Source organism: Macadamia integrifolia, chromosome 2 (assembly GCF_013358625.1).
Source record: "Macadamia integrifolia cultivar HAES 741 chromosome 2, SCU_Mint_v3, whole genome shotgun sequence".
Taxonomy (NCBI): domain Eukaryota; kingdom Viridiplantae; phylum Streptophyta; class Magnoliopsida; order Proteales; family Proteaceae; genus Macadamia; species Macadamia integrifolia.
Genome location: NC_056558.1, coordinates 5,398,738 through 5,405,316, shown reverse-complemented (window position 1 = coordinate 5,405,316; position 6,579 = coordinate 5,398,738). Strand labels below are relative to the sequence as shown.

General features: G+C 37.9%; 1 pseudogene; it reads right to left on the bottom strand.

The window, feature by feature from the left end:
• Positions 1-1,919: 1,919 nt before the first annotated feature.
• On the bottom strand, positions 1,920-5,868 carry LOC122094058 (annotated as a pseudogene).
• Positions 5,869-6,579: the final 711 nt, after the last annotated feature.

Sequence of the window (6,579 nt, the reverse complement as noted above, 5' to 3'; positions counted from 1 at the left end):
TCTCAAAGATAGACAGGTGAGTATGTAGGCACAAACCATTGAAAGCTGAAAGTAAGGGGCCTAAATGTACAAAGTTAATATAAGAACGTACATTTATCGCAATACAAGAGAAAATCAGGAACCTTATTAAGTTCAAGTTCCTCCTTGGAGAGAAGTCTAGATCAACCTCTTCAACTCCTTCTATGGCAGCAAAACATATCCAGTCTTCAACTTGTATAGGACCCTCTGTCTTGGATCAAAGAATAGTTAGAATCGATATACTTTAGTGTCTACATGGAAATTTAGAACCGATCAACTATTCTGTCGAACTCCTCTAGGCTCCAACCTTGCAGGAAGTTCTTGCCCAATAATAGACTATGAATTACAGAATCCTGTAGATAGAACTCCCATATAGATTCTCCTCTATTAATTAATAATTATTCAGATATTACAATCTCAAATTCCCTCTCTCAATCTTACTCTACCCATTAAGATTGTTGGAAAATGCCATGTGATTTCATGTTTTTCTGTCACTCAATGAGGCTGTTGCACAGGTTTCCTCTCAATTTCTCTTTGTTGGATCCCCACCAACACCCACACCACCTTCTCCATCTCTCTTTGTTGCCTCTGCTTTCACCTTCCACTCCTACGAGCAAAGTTGGTATTATTACTGCCTCAAATTTAATCCTTTAGAAGAAATATATGTTTTTAAATAATGAAACTAACACTTGAATGTAACAACTCTAAAAATTTTGAATTTAGTATCTAAATATTTGACCAAACGTGCATTTGCACGTGCAAGTTTACTAGTATATATATATCGATGTCTACATAAATATATAATAAATAATAATAATGTTATCTGGATATAACCAGAATTATTTGAAAGCAATAAGTTCTAGAAAGATAAGAATGATGAAATATGATAACGCGGTAGTCATTGACTTGCCAATTTAGACATGTTAAGATTGCAGCAAATGCCAGCTTTTACCATGCAAAGAATACCTATCCTTTGCTTCAGATTTGCTTAGGTAGATATTTTTGGCGTAGAGGTGTGGGTCCATTTGTCCCAAAACATGTTCAAAAGTGGGCTCAAAGGAATGGCTAATTTTCTCACCAAAATTTAGGACATGGTTTATAAAGATAAAATACACTAGTTTGTGAAGTTCGGAGCTAATCTCGGAAGATTTAATGGTGAAACTCAACACATGGGCATTTTGGTCATTTTCCCATGTCAAGAGTTGAACTTTTATGCAATTAGGATTTCCAATGAGATTTCGAATCTGGATCAGGTTTACGTACGAGATTGTTCTTATACGTGAACTTCATCCAGTCTCATTTCATGAGGCTTCTTACATCACTACTGATCAAATAGTCTTTGTGGTGACAAAATCTGTTGTCTATACAAAGGATCAGCTGCTCTGATACCATTGATGCGAGCCTTAGGAGAGGTTGTGGATTCTTACTGGTTTTTCTGTTCTCTCATTTGCATTATTTTTTTGATGGAATTTCACCCTACTTTCTCCATTATTTATTTGATTAAGAGTAGCTCTGCTTTCCAAGAGAGAGAGAGAGAGAGAGAGAGAGAGAGAGAGAGTATTTAAGGTTTCATCATATAAAACATTTACTCCATTAGTGTCAGTCAATTACAAAATTAGATATTGATTATAAGGACAGTTGCCCTCTCTGCATCTGGACCAATAATCTCTCGTACGTGAACCTGATCCACTCTCATTAATTCCTTACCTCAACTCCGATTTGCATTTGGAGAAGTACAGAACTGGCTTCCCTGATCTTCCAAGGGAGTGACATTTCCATGTGTACCAGAGGAACTGTTTGATACCCTTCATTGGTCTTCTTCATAAGGAGTGCAATACCTGTCTAACAAAGGGAATGGTTGGTGAACTAGGAGCAATAGATATGGGTGAAGCTTCAATGACTCATGGAATTTCTGTATTTTGTCTGTGATTTTTAGTTACTCTAGAATCATGAGAGGAAGGATCCGTCTCATCATATATTTTTGCCATTGTAACAATTCTTTTCAGTGTAGAGCCATTAGGATCATCATGTTTGATAACGTCCCCATTGTTACGACAGAATCTAAGAACAAATATGAAGAGGGCTAGCATTGAAGCAGCTCCAGTGATGATGAAAAACCCTCCAAAACTATCTAGTGTTAGACTATATGAAGATAAGTTGGTACTACTATCTGGACAATAGTCTTGCCCAAACCATGCTTGCTCAATCCGCGCCATTTTATCTCCTTCTGTTACATTTAAGATTGCCCTCGAAACATCAGATACCAGTGGGAATCCCCTTGGAAAGACCTATAAGAAATTAATAAAATGGATTTACTTACCCATGTACTTACAGTAGCGAGAGAGAGAGAGAGAGAGAGAGAGAGAGAGAGAGAGAGAGAGAGAGAGAGAGAGAGAGAGAGAGAGAGAGAGAGGACTTACGAAACCGAATCCATCAGTCTTATATGTAGGTCCAACCATGGTGTACTTGCCACAATATTTTGAAAGAAAGAGTTTCATGTAAGGGATCTCTTCAAAAGCAGCAGCAATACCACCATTGTTACTCCCTTTAGATAAAGCTTGGTCTAAATCTTCTAGACTTCCATAGGCTCTAATCTTGGACTCATTAAAGCTCCTTTGCTTTAGTATCTCAAACACAAATGAACCATTTTTGTAACCCACATACTCCCCATTTCTTATGAGCTCTTTTACATCTGTGACAGTAGGTTGAAGCTGTTGAACTGTCAGCATGGAAGTTAGGCTTGCTGTGTAACTTGATGTGAGGATGAGCAAAACAAAAACCCATATGATCACAACGAACCTAGCCAAGTTGCTGAAGACCTCTTCTGTAGCCATCAAATTAACATTTATCAATTAGTCAACTAGTTCCAAATGGGTTTTGGTGGTAAGAGAAATGCCAAATGAAAATCAGAGTAATTAAACAATTGATGCATCGGCTCATAAAATGGCTACTCAAGTTAACCATATATTAATTTTGAAAATATCTATAGAATGAGAGAAGAGGAAGAGTATTTACTATGTACAAAAACCATCGTTGAGAAGGTGAACCAGAAGATCATTCCAAGTTGATTTATAGGTGTACCCCTAAAATCGTTGTTTACTCTGTGTTCAAGGATCCAGCTCACAACGCCTGTGAAGATGAAGAAAATGGGAATAGTGAATCATAGATCCCAATTCAAAGGCTTCAGGAAAACCCACATATTCTTCCTCTGTTCTTGTTGGATTGGCACTATCATTGTTACCCCAGACTGTGTATGGCATTTTAAAATCAACATAAGGAAGTGTTATTCCAGCACTTGTACCATCAGGCTTCATGAATGGAATAAACTCATAAGGAAGGGCATACGGCAGTTCCCCAATCACAGATTAAAGACATCAATGCAGTACCCAGTGACAATTGTAGCATTGGTAGTAGGATCTATTGCTACCTTCACAAATTCAGTAAATCCTTTCTTTACTGGAACTCCAATCTTCAGTTTCTTCCAATTTGTAGGAATTACCCAACCTTTAGGCACCGTCGTAGAATCTCCTGGCCATACTATAGGACTGAGATTCGAATTTGAAGACGCATTCAGTTCACGTAAAATTCCATTTGTTGGTGTCCAGAATCCAATCTCCCTTCCTTCACGACCTATTACATTGAGTACTCGATATGCCGATGATTGTAGTTGTCCATCAACAAGGCTAAATTTTCCACTCAAGTCTGTAAATTTTGTCTCCAATATCATCTGGAGAAGCTTAGGACCTATTGTAGAGATTCTGATAGTTAAAAGGTCAGATGTTCGATTAACAACTTGGTGCTGGAATTGGAGATTTGCTGCTCCGAATTTCTCAGCTGCCAGTGCTAGTGCCCAAACAGTATCATAGGCCCACAGTCCAAAAATGTTAAGGGAAACTCTTTTCATAACTGGGTTATCCTTGTGAAACTTCTGTCTCCATCTGATCTTAAAATTCTTAAGATTATCAGACATCGGCTGGTAAGGCTCGATGCCAATTACACCTTGCATAGAATGAAGAACAGAGGGATCCATGGAATTCAACTGATTAGATAGCCCATCTGTGATAATCCAGGCATATCCTTCATTCATCATTCCAGCATTTTTTGCTTTCAAAAATAAACGAGCACCAAGAGGGTATGACATGTGCACAACAAATACTCTAGTTTGCATTGTCGTCATCTTGTAAAGCTCTGAAATAATTTGATCGTCGGTGGCTGAAGGGGAAAGGACACTTCTATAGGGGACACGGGTCTCAATTGCTGTAAATGCATCGATTAAATAAGGAACAATTCCACTACCATAATCAGTGTTTTCATATATCAGTACAGCTTCCTTCCATCTGAAGGCTTGGACAATGGAAGCAAGGATTTTGAGCTGAAGAAAGAGGAGTCACTAAGGAAAGCCCGGACAAAATAAGGATTTTGAGCTGAAGAAAGAGCAGGACTTGATGGGGAGAAAGAGATAATGGGTACCTGAGCTTCGTCTCCAAGATCAATCACAAAGTTGGCCTCGGATGATGTTATTGGTCCAATAATTGCTTGCACTTCTATGCTATTTAGTAGGTCAAGAGCTGCATTAATAAGGAATTTCATTTATCAATCTCTTGATTTCAAAACTTATTCACATTTGCTCCCATTGTAATAAATGAAAAGAAAATGAAAAACAAACAGTTGCATTGTTTATTGAAACTGCGTTGGAGAAGTGGGAATGAATGATTCAAGGAGTATCACCACAGTTGCAGACACTGGGACAACTAAGATGGAACAGATCCCAATTGATATATAGAGAAGCCAGAGCTGTTTAATAGTGGAATGCATAAGCACATATATGCATTTTTTTCTTTCTTTTTCGTTTTGATAGATTGCTTAGCGTATTTTGGCAACTCCATATCTCTGATGGAGTAGGAAGTCTGGTTCTCAAAAGTGACAGCGAGAAAGTTCATTTGATAAAGAAAACTTATGAGCCAAGCTTTCTCTGATGATTAACATGATGGTTAGTAGGTTCTCTTCCTAACATATATAACAATATATGAAATGGTAATCAGATATAAGTGTATTATGTTGGGGTTTATTGAATCCTTAAGATCTAGTATGAAGAGTACAAACCAACCCAACTAAGAGACAATCATGAAGTTTTTAAGATAATAACATAAAACTAGGACGTCATAAACAGAGGATCCTCATTCACGAGGTGTTGGGTGTTCCTGCTCCCATTTCTATCAACACGGAATTCCATTCCCACTTTTTACCTGACCATTGCTCTTCAGAATTTCACTAAAATATGCTACAATTTTGTTCTTGTTTCTGGAAAAATCTTCTCTACTGGGTCATTTGCATAAATAGCAATAACCATATAATAAGCAATCAGAAACATCCTAAAAAATAGAAGTAACCGAAGTGGAAGGGGGAGGCGAAAATACAAATGCAACTAGTGGAGGGGGAAAGAGAGTCGTTAGTTACCCATAGAAGCAGCACGGACCACATTGCTATTGGAATCCCTGGTGTGGAGAACCAGTCTTGTCTTGTAGAAACTGTGAGTTGCATAGAAATCAGACAATGCCATGGAGATGCAGGTCAACCCAATTCTCCCAATCAGATTATCATAATCCAGAACCACCCCAACATTGAAGGGGATGATTGTTTTTTGTGGTGATACACCAAATTTGCCAATGAAGAGACTCAATACAGAATATTAAGACGAAAGACAAAAGAACTTGGACTGAGTACTTCATCTCTAACCTAAAAAAGACTGTTTTTAAGCTTTGATCTTAAGATCATTAATCAATCCACTTTTCCTTCTTACAGTGAAGCAATTTGAACTATAAGAATCCAAAGCACACGTCTATGGGGCATTAGTCAAATGTTCAGCAAAAGACATACTGATTAAGATGCTTCCAACATCTCAAAATTATTCATCTTGCGTTGACTTAGAAGAGTTCTTAATGACTGACTAAGCCCAATTGGATTTGTCTATTTGAACATTCTAACAGATTTTGAGATGGTGCAATTAATAAAGGCCAGGAAAATGCTAGACTAGTTTGTCGTGTTTTGGTCATGTGTTGCCTGTTCCATCTTGGTGGCTGAGGTCCATGGAATGAATGAGATTGCAATCTTTCTGCATACCAATTATTAGCATAGTTGATGTTAATTTTTTTTGCTTATTTGCTTATTTTAAGTTTCTTCTATGAGGATAAAGAGGGTCTTGGTCGGTGATTTAGTCAATTAATAAAAAAACTTCCAGTAAAAGGATTTCAGAGCTGAGATAAGTCTTACCCAGTTTTAGCTACTGCCTAGCTAGCTGATGAAATCTCCCATTTGATTATTCCCCACAAGACCTCTTCAGTTGCAAGAACAAGAAGAATTAGAAGGGCAGAAGAAAAGGATTTCAAGACCTTCAGCAGAGTTGTTTTTACCTCTTGGGTTTGGACCAGACAACCCGGCCAAACCGACTTGATTCAGACTGGGTGCCATCTATAATCCTGGGTTTTCATGTTAGTTGACCCTGTTTGTGTGAAAACCAGGAATCAGACCCCTATTTGGTAATGGAAGATTATGAGCCTACTG